The sequence below is a fragment of the Hyperolius riggenbachi genome, chromosome 4 (assembly GCF_040937935.1).
Source record: "Hyperolius riggenbachi isolate aHypRig1 chromosome 4, aHypRig1.pri, whole genome shotgun sequence".
Lineage (NCBI taxonomy): Eukaryota > Metazoa > Chordata > Amphibia > Anura > Hyperoliidae > Hyperolius > Hyperolius riggenbachi.
This window is the reverse complement of record NC_090649.1, coordinates 464,565,019-464,579,490: the sequence shown is the minus strand read 5'-3', so window position 1 is coordinate 464,579,490 and position 14,472 is coordinate 464,565,019. Positions and strand designations below refer to the sequence as shown.

The window sequence follows — 14,472 nt, the reverse complement described above, 5'->3', positions numbered from 1 at the left end:
TCCTAAAGAAACGCCTAGACTTTTACTTGTTTTCCCTTTTGTAGAAGGCACTGAAAGGGTTCAGCCTCAGTGTTTATTATACAGAAAGCTGGCTAGGCAGAGCTCTCCTGCAGTCTATTCACAGGTTATTCTGCCTAAACAAACACAGAACACAGAGAAGGGAATTTCTTCAACAACCATATGTGGAAAAAGGACTTTTCATTGTGTGCTGTGCAAAAGTTTGGATCTGCTTTAACAAGCAATATATAGGTTGTAAAATCAAGCACACTCATGTAATGTGATGTAAGGCAGCCAGTTCAACATCTGCAAGGAGTTTGTATGTTCTCCTCGTGTCTGCATGGGTTTCCTCCGGGTACTCCCATTTCCTCCCACATCCCAAAAACATACAGATAAGTTAATTGGCTTCCCCCTTAATTGGCCCTAGACTAGGATACATGCGGCACCCCTGTTGAGATGCAATGGATTTTCCATGGGCTTACTCCTGCAGGATACAGCAGTGAGGTAGTTTTAGACCCTGCATATTCTGGCAAGCAGATGCATTTTGCTAATGCGATGCCATTTTAATTAGTCAATAGATATTAGCAGCCAGTATATAAGGCCCAGTGCACACCAAAACCTCTAGCAGATCCGCAAAACGTTAGAGGTTTTTGAAGCAGATTTCAGAGCCATTCTAGGCATGTTTAGAGACATTTTCTAAACATGCCTAGCGGTTTTTGCAGCGTTTTTGTGTAGCAGATTTCATATATTGTTGCAGTAAAAGCTGTTACTGAACAGCTTCTGTAACAAAAACGCCTGGAAAACCGCTCTGATCTAGCGTTTTTCAGAGCGGTTTTCCACTTTCCTATTCTTTAACATTGAGGCAGAAACGCCTCAGAAATCTAAAAAATGCTGCAACCCGAGTTTGCGTTTGTGGAAAAAACGAGCCGCTCTGGTGTGCACCATCCCATTCACTTTCATTAGCCAAGCGGTTTCCCCCCTGCAAGTGTTTTAAAAATGCTCCAGAACCGCTCTGGTTGTGCACCAGCCCTTAGGCCCAGTGCACACCAAAACCGCTAGCAGATCCGCAAAACGCTAAAAGTTTTTGAAGCAGATTTTCAGAGCGATTCTAGGCATGTATAGAGAGGTTTTCTAAACATGCCTAGCGGTTTTTAGAGCGTTTTTGTGTAGCAGATTTCATATATTGTTACAGTAAAGCTGTTACTGAACAGCTTCTGTAACAAAAACGCCTGCAAAACCGCTCCGATCTAGCGTTTTTCAGAGCGGTTTGAGCTTTTCCTATACTTTACCGTGAGGCAGAAACGCTTCTGCAAACCGCAAAAGTGCTGCAGGACCCACGTTTGCGGTTTGCTAATAACCTCAAACCGCTGGTGTGCACCATCCCATTGAGATACATTAGCCAAGTATTTTCACAGGCGGAAGTGGTTTGCGAATCGCTTCAAAAACCGCTCGGTGTGCACCAGGCCTAAGTCCTGAGATGCCTGGTCTGAGCACACACCCTTTTTTATTAGTTAGCAATATATAGGTTGAACGCAAAATCAAGGAGCAAGAATCAAATGCGGCAATCTCTGCAGAGTGAAAAATGCATTAGATGTAAATGAACGCATTGATCAACACAGGCTACCTGTGCGGGGGGGTGTTCAAGCTTACCTATCTGACGTCTTCTTTGGTCCCTCCCTCGGCGCCTCCCACGATGCGTTCCACGCGATGGTCATGTGATTACAAACCCTTCCTCTTTCCGGGTTGAAGGAGGAAGTGTTTGTACTCACGTGACGTGCGTGGACCGCATCGTGGGAGGCGCCGAGGGACACACCGAAGAAGACGTCAGATAGGTAAGCTTGACCTCACATGTAACTGGGTGAAATCCGGATAGCAACTATCCGTATTCACCCGAATTTGAATTTGAGCCCATCCCTGCCTGAGTTCTAATGACTTTCCACATAGCAGAAAAACTCCAAATCCCCCCCACCCCCAGCCTACACCCACCACCGCCACCACCCAAAAAAATACTGGATACAGTGTGAATAAGCCCAAGTCCCAGCGGTTTGTAGAGCTGAAATACTCATTACTATGTCTGTGCTGAGATCAGATCATCGCCTTGTCCAATAATAACCCCTCTCCATTGGGCAACAATCATCTGATATCTGCACTCAGCACAAGAGCTCATTCCTCTCTGGGCTTATCTGATTGTTCTCACCTGGGTGAGGCAGAATCTGATTTCCATCAAAGGAGAGGCGCCCATCGGGGAGTTCTGTATAGGAACACACTGATCATGTATGTCTTGCATAATCACGGTTATAAACAGCAATTAGGGCTTTTGATTAGTTTGCGTTTTTTAAGATTTGCATTTTAAACCGCCCATACACTCAGCCGATTTTCTGGCCGATCGATCGATCAATCGATTGCAAATCGGTTGGCCAATCGACCGATCGACGGCCGATTTCGATCGATTTCGATGGATTTCCATCGAACTTGCAGGGTGGAAAATTTAGGTCGATCTGATGAGATTGCTTATCAGTTTGCATTGGCCTTAATGGAAATCTGATGGCAAAAAAATGCCATCAGATTGAATTTCAATAGATTTCAAACTGAAATCTATTGGAATTCTATCCTGGTAAAAAATGTTCTAAAAACGCATCAGATAGATCATCAGATGCATTTCTTATCTATCTGTTGCCAATCTGACGAGTGTATGGGCACCAGTTCAAGGCACAGATTTTTTTTTTTGTTTTTTTTGTTTGTCATTTAAGTTTTATGTTGTACATTCAACCAGAAAGACACTGAAAGTCAATTGTCATCGCGTACAATCAGATGCACATCATGGCATAAAAATCAAGAACATAAACAGCAGACAACAAAACCCGATGTATAGTAATATGTCTGAAAAAACTTTAGGGCTGATTCACATGGACGCTGTTTACCCAAACCCTGGCTGCTCTTTACCCAAATGTAAATTAGTTACCCCCATCTGGCATTCATGGCACCACGTTGTGGCGCTCGGGGGGCATACGAGAGAATTCGCAGCCAGGAGACTTGGGCGCAGGATACAGCCGGTATACGGTCCCGGCGGCGTTAATTACTATTCCCCCTCCAGGTCCACGTGGATGGTGGGGAATAATGTAAATCGGCTGGCAGCTTTTGCTGTCGGCTGAATTAGAGTGTTTTAAAAGTAACTTGAGCTATGTCTTTCGACGGCGCCGAAGTTACTCACTGAGCGCCGCTATAGCTGTAATTGTTATTACGGTCTATGGTGGCGCTGGCTGCGCCCAAATCTTCTGCGCTGCGATTAACGTGCTCGCCCGGGGGAGACAGCGAAGGAGACTGGGAGCAACTGGGCAGACGTGTAAGCTTGAGCAGGTGAGATTATAATGCACAAGGTGTCTGTCGGTGTGTGTCTGTGTGTGTGTGTGTGTGTGTGTGTGTGTGTGTGTGTGTGTGTCTGTCTGTCTGTCTGTCTGTCTGTCTGTCTGTCTGTCTGTCTGTCTGTGTGTGTCTGTGTGTGTCTGTCTGTCTGTGTGTGTCTGTGTGTGTCTGTGTGTGTCTGTGTGTGTCTGTGTGTGTCTGTGTGTGTCTGTGTGTGTCTGTGTGTGTCTGTGTGTGTCTGTGTGTGTCTGTGTGTGTGTGTGTGTGTGTGTGTCTGTGTGTGTGTGTGTGTGTGTGTGTGTGTGTGTCTGTGTGTGTCTGTGTGTGTCTGTGTGTGTCTGTGTGTGTCTGTGTGTGTCTGTGTGTGTGTGTGTGTGTGTGTGTGTGTGTGTGTCTGTGTGTGTCTGTGTGTGTCTGTGTGTGTCTGTGTGTGTCTGTGTGTGTGTGTGTGTGTGTGTGTGTCTGTGTGTGTGTCTGTGTGTGTGTGTCTGTGTGTGTGTGTGAGTCTGTGTGTGAGTCTGTGTGTGAGTCTGTGTGTGAGTCTGTGTGTGAGTCTGTGTGTGAGTCTGTGTGTGAGTGTGTGTGTGTGTCTGTGTGTGTGTCTGTGTGTGTGTGTCTGTGTGTGTGTCTGTGTGTGTGTGTGTGTCTGTGTGTGTGTGTGTGTGTGTGTGTGTGTGTGTGTGTGTGTGTGTGTGTGTGTGTGTGTGTGTGTGTGTGTCTGTGTGTGTGTCTGTGTGTGTGTGTCTGTGTGTGTGTGTCTGTGTGTGTGTGTCTGTGTGTGTGTGTCTGTGTGTGTGTCTGTGTGTGTGTCTGTGTGTGTGTGAGTCTGTGTGTGAGTCTGTGTGTGACTCTGTGTGTGACTCTGTGTGTGACTCTGTGTGTGACTCTGTGTGTGACTCTGTGTGTGAGTCTGTGTGTGTGTGTGTGTGTCTGTGTGTGTGTCTGTGTGTGTGTCTGTGTGTGTGTCTGTGTGTGTGTGTGTCTGTGTGTGTGTCTGTGTGTGTCTGTGTGTGTCTGTGTGTGTCTGTGTGTGTCTGTGTGTGTCTGTGTGTGTCTGTGTGTGTCTGTGTGTGTGTGTGTGTGTGTGTGTGTCTGTGTGTGTGAGTCTGTGTGTGAGTCTGTGTGTGAGTCTGTGTGTGAGTCTGTGTGTGTGTCTGTGTGTCTGTGTGTGTGTCTGTGTGTGTGTGTGAGTCTGTGTGTGAGTCTGTGTGTGAGTCTGTGTGTGAGTCTGTGTGTGAGTCTGTGTGTGAGTCTGTGTGTGAGTCTGTGTGTGAGTCTGTGTGTGAGTCTGTGTGTGAGTCTGTGTGTGACTCTGTGTGTGACTCTGTGTGTGAGTCTGTGTGTGAGTCTGTGTGTGAGTCTGTGTGTGAGTCTGTGTGTGAGTCTGTGTGTGAGTCTGTGTGTGAGTCTGTGTGTGAGTCTGTGTGCGAGTCTGTGTGCGAGTCTGTGTGCGAGTCTGTGTGTGAGTCTGTGTGTGTGTCTGTGTGTGTGTCTGTGTGTCTGTGTGTGTCTGTGTGTGTCTGTGAGTGTGTGTGTGTGTCTGTGTGTGTGTCTGTGTGTGTGTGTGTGTGTGTGTGTGTGTGTGTGTGTGTGTGTGTGTGTGTGTCTGTGTCACAACTCATTAACATTTGAGGGGACAGCGGCGGATGCTGCGTCACGTGGCAGATTCCAGGGAGATTTCATGATATCGATCGGGAATTGGCCTGCAGTGTATGGGCAGCCAACAGATCTCTCTGTGATCAGATTCGATCAGAGAGATCGGTCTTAAGGTGCCCATACATGGTACAATAAAAATGATCGATTTTCCCCATTTACTCAACCAGAATGGTCGAATCGAAAATAATCCTTTTTTTCGATCAAGAAAAACGATTATCCCATTTGTTTTCAATAAAAATCTGATCAGACATGTTGGAAACATGTTTATTGGATCTAATGGAATAATTGAACTAAATTATCTAATGGAAAAAAAATTGTATTATGTATGGACACCATAAGTTGATCTGCCCATCATCGCTAGATGTATGTTCACCCTTAGGGCTGGTGCACACCTAAAAGCGTTAGCGTAATCGCACATGCCCAGTGTTTTTAGAACTGCTTTTTTTAGGCGATCTTCTTGCGATTTTTTTTTTTTTTCTAGCGATTTGTGGAGCACTTTGGTGTAGCAGTTTTTATTACAGTAGAGATGGAAGTGTACAGCTTTTGTAAAAAAAAAAAAAGGCTTAGAAAATCGCTTCTACTTTCACTACCTATACGTAAAGGGAACCTGAAGTGAGTAAAATTATTTAAAATACACAAGACGTAGGTGCAAATGAATATTACATACTTACCTCACTGTCAGTTCCCCTCAGAAGCTCACCATTTTCTTCTTACAGAGATCCCTCCCAGTTCTGACAATATTTTGTCAGAACTGAAACATACCAGTTGCTGTCAGTTATATATCAGCAGCTGTCAGTTATGACTGAATGTGCAAGGTAATGTCCATGCTTCCCCTATGGCTCAAGTGGGTGATATTACAGTTTAACAGTGTGCTGACCAGGAAGCTGTTATGGGGTAATGGCCATTTTTAAAATGGAGGACGGAGAATTCCATTGATCAAAATAAACAAATGGGACACAGGAGAGGAGAAAGACTTTGAGGAGTAGACTACACAGGAGGTAAGTATGCCCTGTGCGGGAGTAAGTATTTTGACTTTTTACTTTGTTTCTCTTTAACATTGAGGCTGAATCGCCTCAGAAATACTGCAGTACCCGCGTTTGTATCACATCGATCTGGTGCGATCCATTCCATTCCATTGAAAATCAATAGCCAAGCACTTTTCAAAGCGCTAGCGTTTTGAAAAGCGCCCAGAACGCCCTAAGTGTGCACCAGCCCTAAGTGCTTACATCAGATAATGCAAGCTGTGAATCCCGCCAGTGGTACGTGCCGGCTCGCATACACAGCTCTGGGCACTGTCCATTATTTCACTCTGCAAGTTTCTCTGATACAAAGCACCTTTTTGTTAATGCTGACTTTACATCATGGTTACAGTTTGCAGCTGCTATTAAGGAAGCTGCTGTAGTTTTTATAGAGCTGTAACCACTCATTTATATCCTGCACCATTGCTATGGAAGAGGAAGTAGGAAACAGAGTTTTTCGGGTTTGCCATTCAGTACGGTACAGATACATTTTTTTTATTATTTTTTTTTTACTACTACCATTCAGTACCAAGACTATCAATGTCCTTATCCGGAATCTGCCAGACCATCTCATATGTGCCATATCCACATACACGTGTTCAAATGGCTTTTTCATCCAAACCTTCCCGTGACGTCTCTATTGTACACACACACACACACACACACACACACACACACACACCACACACCACACACCACACACCACACACCACACACCACACACCACACACACACACACGTATATACAGTGCCAAGCACACTAAAAACTATGCTGTGTTCCTTTTTTTTTCTTTCTCTGCCTGAAAGAGTTAAACATCAGGTATGTAAGTTGCAGTTCCTGTCTGATGCTGGGTACACACTAAGATTTTATGGTCGATTTACTGTCAGATTGATTATTTCCAACATGTCCGATTTGCTTTCCGATCAATTTCCGAGCATTTTCCGAATGATCGGAAAGCAAATCGGACATGTTGGAAATAATCGATCTGACAGTAAATCGACCTTAAAATCTCATAGTGTGTACCCAGCATGAGTCAGGACTGGGTCAGACTACAGCATGACCCTCACTAAGAAATTACCGTATATACTCGCAAGCAAGCCGAATTTTTCACCACCCAAAAGTGGCCCAAAAGTTGGGGGGTCGGCTTGCTTGCGAGCCATGTGCCAGTATGGGTAGGCGGGTGGGTAGGTAGTGCCCCTCCCCGCGGCCGCCGCAGCTATTACCTTAGGCGGCGCCGCTTCCTCTATTCCCGTCCTGCTCCGGTAACTAATTCACAGCAGCGCGCCCCTCGGCGGCTGCTGTGATGATGGAGGAAACCATAGAGAGCGGTTCACATAGTAACGGCGATACATATCGCCGCTACAGGAAGCCGCTCTCTATGGTTTCCTCCGTCATCATAGCAGCCGCCGAGGGGCGCACTGCTGTGAATTAGTTACCGGAGCAGGACGGGGATAGAAGAAGCGGGCGCCGCCTAAGGTAATAGCAGCGGGGGGAGCGGGGAGGGGCACTACCTACCCACCCACCTACCCATACTGGGACTATACTAGCCATACTGGGCACAATGCTAGCCATACTGGACACTATGCTAGCCATACTGGGGCACTATGCTAGCCATACTGGGGGACTATGCTAGCCATACTGGGGGACTACCGACCCATACTGGGCACTTTACTAGCTATACTGGGCACTATACTAGCTATACTGGGTCGCTACCTACCCATACTGGGCACTATACTAGCTATACTGGGCACTTTACTAGCTATACTGGGTGCTATACTGGGCACTACCTACCCATACTGGGCACTATACTAGCTATACTGGGTCGCTACCTACCCATACTGGGCACTATACTAGCTATACTGGGCACTTTACTAGCTATACTGGGTGCTATACTGGGCACTACCTACCCATACTGGGCACTATACTAGCTATACTGGGACACACTGGGGGGGATCACGCGGCCAGCATTTCCTACCCCCGGCTTATATGGGGTTCAATCATGTTTTCCTGGTTTTTCAGGTAAAAGTTGGGGGGTCGGCTTACATGCGGGTCGGCTTGCTTGCGAGTATATACGGTACAACTGTAAAACCCTTTCCTAGCAGAAAATGGCTTCTGAGAGCAGAAAAAAAGATAAAAAGGGACAGGGTCAATAGTTCATAGTTAGCTCTGGCATACTTCAATGAATGTTATTGATCAAAAACTATAAAACAGTAAAAACCTAAAAGTTGATTTAAATATAAAATAAAACTGTGGAATATCTTAAGTCAATTTTTAGGAGGAGGATGGATACAATTGTTTGTTTCATGCGTTTATTTTCACCTTTAAAGTCCATTAAGATGGCCGTACATTTAGTGATGATGGGCAGATACAACCAAGAGACAGATCTCTCTCTGATCGAGTCTGATCTGATCAGATCTGTCAGCTGCCCACACACTGCAGGCCGATGCACATCATCCTATGTATGGGCACCTTAAGACTATTGCAGCTTTAGTGATGTGGATAGTTTATTGTACACTGTAAATCTCTGTGGAAACTGCGAGCACAACTGCGAACCTAAAGTGAGAGGGATATGGAGGCTGCCTTACTTATTTCCTTTTAAACAATACCAGCTTCTTGGCAGTCTTGCCGATCTCATTGGCTGCAGTAGTGTCTGAATCGCACACCTGAAACAAGCATGCAACATTATCCAGTCAGACTTTAGTCAGACATCTGATCTGCATAACTGTTTACAAGATACAAGATGGATTTATTCGCCAAGTGCGGGGGTATCATACTCGGAATTGCTTGTGGTATACATGGCAAAGGCAAAATACACGTTAACAGTTGTCTATCTTACATATATAGCTACAAGTACAAATGCACAGACTAAACTAAAAGGATTAACAGTACATTTTACATTCTACGTCTGCAATCCCTACCATTTAACACGCTGCTGCGTTAGTAAGATGACCCTGACTGAGTCCAAGCAGCCTTAACAGGTACAACGTCATGGATCATTGTGCTAGTGAGAGTTGGATGCAGACATTAAGGCAGGAGAGCAGCACCTGGGGCAAGCCTGCTGATTGCAGGCTAGGAGGGAATAGTCAGGCGTCAGTGTTGTTGAGCAGTAGAACAGCCTGGGGAAAGAAAGAGTTCCTGCGCCTGGTGGTCTTGCATTGGATGGTTCGGAAGCGACGGCCGGATGGGAGAGGCTCAAAGAAGCGGCTGCCAGGGTGGGAGGGGTCGCAGGAGATCCTGGTGGCCCTCTTCCTCATCCTGGCCGTGTGGAGGAGATATAGAGGTGGTAGGGGCGATCCAATGATCCTCTCTGCCTCACTAATGACTCTTTGCAGTCTATGTCTGTCGCTGGCTGTTGCGCTGGCATACCAGACGATTACTGAAGAGCAAAGTATAGACTCCGTGGTGGCGGTGTAGAAACTGGTCAGCAGCTCCCGAGGCATTCCAAATTTTTTAAGTTGGCGCAGGAAAAATAGCCTTTGTTGTGCCTTCATCTGAATTTTGGTGGTGTTCGGCCCCCATCTTAAGTCGGCGGATAGGGTTGTGCCAAGGAACCGGACTGATGGAACTCTGGAGACTTCGGTGTCGCCTATGTAGACTGGTGGGAGAGTAGGGGGGTTCCTCCTGAAATCAACAGTCAGCTCAACAGTCTTTGCAGCATTGAGGACAAGGTTGTTATTCTTGCACCAGTTGCAGATTCTCTCTATCTCACTGCGGTAGTCTCGCTCTCCGTTACCGCCAATGAGACCGATGATTGTTGTGTCATCTGCAAATTTGATAACCTTGACGGAGTCCGAGGCGGAGGTGCAGTTGTTGGTGTACATGGAGAACAGAAGCGGAGACAGTACACACCCTTGAGGTGCCCCTGTGTTGGTAGTTCTCTCGCCCGAGGAGCAGTTATCCAGCTTAACCTGTTGCGTCCTGCCTGTGAGGAAGCTCCTGAGCCATGTGCGAAGTGTGGGGTCGACGCCGAGCTGCGGCAGGTTATCAACCAGGGTGTCAGGGCAGATCGTGTTGAAGGCCGAGCTGAAGTCCAGGAATAGGATCCTGGCGTAGGAGCCAGGCCTGTCGAGATGCTCCATAATATACGCCAGGCTGACATTTATGGCGTCCTCTATGGACCTGTTGGCCCTGTAAGCGAATTGGAGTGGGTCGAGCAGTGCATCAGTGGTGCGTTTGAGGTGAGCCAGGACAAGCCGTTCTAGAACCTTCATAATGGTAGGGGTTAGAGCTACGGGTCTGAAGTTGTTGAGGTCTGTACTGCCCGATTTTTTTGGGGACTGGTACGATTGTGGACCTCTTGAGACAGGAGGGGACAGTGCCTTCTGCAAGCGACTTACTGAACAGAGTGGTGAGCACCGGGGCCAATTGAACTGCACAGGTCCTTAGGCAATTTGATGACACACCATCCGGGCCTGAAGCCTTCCTGGGGTTGAGCTTGCGAAGCAGCCTAAGAACTTCTGCTTCCTGGACTTCAACCGGTGCAGCGATGTCTCGATCTCTCAGTGCGGCGGGTGCCGTTATCATCGACCCTGGAGCCCCGGGCTGCTGGGGCTGTTTCTCGAACCTGCAGTAGAACTCGTTGAGTTCCTCGGCCAGTTTAATGCTTGGTATCACCCGTTGGGGAGAGGGTTTGAAGTTAGTGACCGCCCTGAGGCCTTGCCACACCTCCCTCGAGTTGTTGGACTGAAGGCGTAGTCCTAGCTTATCGGAGTAGGCTCTCTTCGCAGCTCGCAGTTCCCGTTTTAGGTCGTACCTGGCCTCCTTGTACTCCTCTGGGGTACCGGACTTGTGCGCTTGCTCCTTGCGCTTGCGAAGTTGTCGCAGTTTGTTGTTGAACCAAGGCTTGTTATTAGGGAAGGCCTTGAAGGTCTTGGAAGGGATGCACATTTCTTCGCAAAAGCTTATGTAGGAGGTGACATTTTCCGACCATTCGTCAAGGGTGGGTGCCTCCAGAGATGACCAGTCGGTACAGTCAAAGCATGCTTGTAGCTCCAGCTTGGCTTCTTCTGTCCACTTCTTGACAGACTTGACAGTGGGTTTAGCAGTCTCAAGAAGCCTCTTGTAGGTGGGGATCAGATGGATTAGGTTGTGGTCAGAATTCCCCAAGGGGGCACCCTGGCTAGCCTTGTACGCATTTTTGTGGACCGTGTAGCAGTGGTCCAGGGTGTTCCTGTGCCTGGTGGGGCAAGTGATGTGCTGCTTGTAGCGGGGCATCTCCTGATGCAGATTTGCGTTGTTGAAGTCGCCCAGGATGATGAAGAGTGACTGGATGTGCAGTCTCCCACCGTGAGATGCTGTCGCTGAGTGTTCGCAGGGCGTCCTTGGTGCTGGCATCAGGTGGGATGTAGACTCCGACAAGAACTAGGGATGAGAACTCCCTCGGAGAGTACTGAGGTCTGCAGTTGATGGCTAGGAACTCGACTTCTGGGTTGCAGGACTTGCCGAGGATGGTGGTGTTGGTGCACCAGGTAGTGTTTATGTAAAAGCAGATACCCCCTCCTTTCTTTTTCCAAGAGAGCAAAGTGTCTCGGTCCGCGCGGAGGAGGTCATAACCTGGTACCTGCAGGGAGTGATCGGGGACGCATTCGCTCAGCCAGGTCTCCGTGAAGCAAAGAACCGGGGTGTTGCTGCCGATCGAGCATTTGCTTTCAAGTAGTAGGAGCAGCTCACCCACTTTGTTAGGGAGGGAGCAAACATTCGCTAGCAGGATGGCCGGGATGGAGGAGCGAAGGCCTTTCCTCTTGAGTCTCACAAGTGCACCAGCTCTTCTCCCTCTGTACCGTTTGTTTGGGGCACCATGGGTTCTGTTTGTAAGGTGATTGATGTGTTCAGTAACCACGTCCCACAGGGTCCCACTCTTTGGCAGGTTGTTGCTGGCGAGGGCTTCCCATCTCAGGAGTTCCTCTCTGGTCAAGGTGGTGGGATGCTGTGAAGCTGACTCCACTCCCATGGCTAGTGTTGGGCAGCAGAGCGCGGTTTGTGTCAAATTGGCAGGGCTGAGGGAAGCCGTGAAGGATGTTGCACACAAGGGGCCGCGATAGAACAGGACACACTTAGCGGTTAAAAAGGCAGTAGTGCAGAGATCATAGCAGTAATGCGGCATAGATCAGGGTTCAAAGTAGATATACTGGCGGTGGTAATAAGTTCATCTGTATATGCATCTAGGGTTTAGGGTCTGTGGCTAAAGGTATACAGCCCAACCTACACGATATGATTTACTGTGCGATTCGATTACGATTCTATTTACGATCCAATTAAATCTGACGTGTCCGATCGGGATTCGATTTCATTCAATTTGATTTGCCATTGTTTTGAAATGGCAAATCGAATGAAATCGAATCCCGATCGGACATGGCGGATTTAATCGGATCGTAAATAGAATCGTAATCGAATCGCACAGTGAATCGTATCGTGTAGGTTGGGCTTTGGAGGCAGAGGATCAGCAGAACAGCCAGGTAATCTGTATTGTTTAAAGTAAAGCTAGCCATACATCTAGCTATTTTGCGGCCAGTCGACCATCCAGTGAAAATAGTGCACCAACAAGCATGCAAAATCCCTAATTTGACCGGTGCTTGCCTGGACTCCAGGTCTACCACTTACCCCTATTTATGTCTCCCGCTGGCCATTGGTCGACATCCCAGGAGTGGAACATTGAGCATGTGAGATATGCTTGCAAATTTATGCGATCTTGTGCGTGCATCTCTTTTGCAATTTGCAAACTGAATTAAAGGTATTGCACCATAGAGGCGCTTTCTTCTTCTCTCCTTTTTCTGATACAGACACTAGTGAAATCCCAGCTGATCTGGACGCTACCTTTCTTACTTTCATTGTCTGATTTCACTTTGGACATAATGGGCTTAATTCACTGAAGCGTGATAACTATCACAGCAGTTATCACGCGATCTGCTGCGCGCAAAAATTTGTGTGTGAACGTCGTTACTTCGCGTGAAAAGCGCCCGTGATTGCACACAAACCTTCGCTTATCACGCGAAGTAACGCCGTTCGCGTGCAAACCTTTGTGCGCGGCAGATCGCGTGATAACTGCTGTGATAGCAGTTATCACGCTTTTAGTGAATCAAGCCCATGATCCTTTAGTACTGATTGTAACGCACAGCGCGCATATATTTGTCTATTGAAATGAACATGCTGTATGGCTAACTTAAAAGTGCATTTCTCCTCTCCTCCTGTCTGTGCGGAGGAAGGAGCGCTCAGAGGATTCTCACTCCTGCGACGCTCTGTGAATGACATTCCAGTAAAAGTGACACCTGCAGGCATGTAGGCGGGTTTCCAGCGGACGTGAACCGTGTCATGTCAGCCACAATAGCTCAGAGGCTAGCTTATGAGCGATTAGATAAGGCTGTATTCCAGTAGCGGCTGTTTGCTCGGGTGAAATGCTGTTTGCTTAGGCAGACAAGGGCATTGTTTAGCGGCGGTACGATGTGGTTCAGGGTGACCTATCTGTACTGTGATATGTGTGACCTGCCTACACCGTGATCTATGAGCACTCCACCTAAGGAAATCAGGCCTGTCCTATCCTGAGCCATTCTATAGTGCGTTATCAGTGAGTGTGGTATATCCTATATAGCGCAGGAATTATCAGCAAGTGCTGCAGCTAGGGAATGATCAGTGGAAAAATCTCAACTGTTAGCATTTTTCCTGGAATGTGACTTTACATAAACACCCTAAGGGGTTCCTATACATCTAGCCATGCATGGGCAGATTGACCAAGAGGCAGAGCTCTCTCTGATGGGATGAGAGAGATCTGTTGGCTGCCTGTACGCTGCAGGTCGATTCCCGATCGATTCAGCATGAAATCTTTCGGGAATCGGCCTTGTGATGCCACCTACGCTGCATACAAGAGAACTCGGCGCCGAGAGACTTGGGAGCAGGATATAGCCGGTATATGGCTTATCCTGCTGCTGCACAAGTCCCGGCGGCGTTCAATACTATTCCCCCTCCAGGTCCATGTGGCTGGTAGGGAATGATGTAATTCGGTTTCCAGCTATTGCTGAGGCCGAATTACAGTGTTTTGAAAGTAACTTCAGCTCAGTCTTCTGACGTCGCCAAAGTTACTCCCTGTGTGCTGCTATAGCTGTAATTCCTATTACGGTCTATGGTGGCGCCGGCTGCGCCTAAATCTCCTGTGCTGTTATTACAGCGCTCGCCTATGCTACCTGGCTGCTGTTGTCGTCCCCCCCCCCCCCCCCCCCCCCCAATGCTAATGTGCCCCCCGATGACCATACATTCGTATCACACCTGTCCAGCTGCTCCCGGTCTCTTCTGCTTCCCCATGAGGGCTGCCGTCACACTCAGCCACCACATGGTGACCGTGTATAGCGCGTGTGACGTCACGCGCCTGGTGACGGAGAAGTAGGGAACTAAACCAGGAGCAGCTGGACAGGTGAGATTTGAATGCCCGGTCACCAAAGGGGCAGA

General features: G+C 47.8%; 1 protein-coding gene across 1 annotated transcript in view; it reads left to right on the top strand.

Moving 5' to 3' along the window:
- The window catches only part of NVL (nuclear VCP like), a 116,189-nt gene that overhangs the window by 74,742 nt on the left and 26,975 nt on the right, over positions 1-14,472 (top strand). The window lies entirely within an intron of this gene.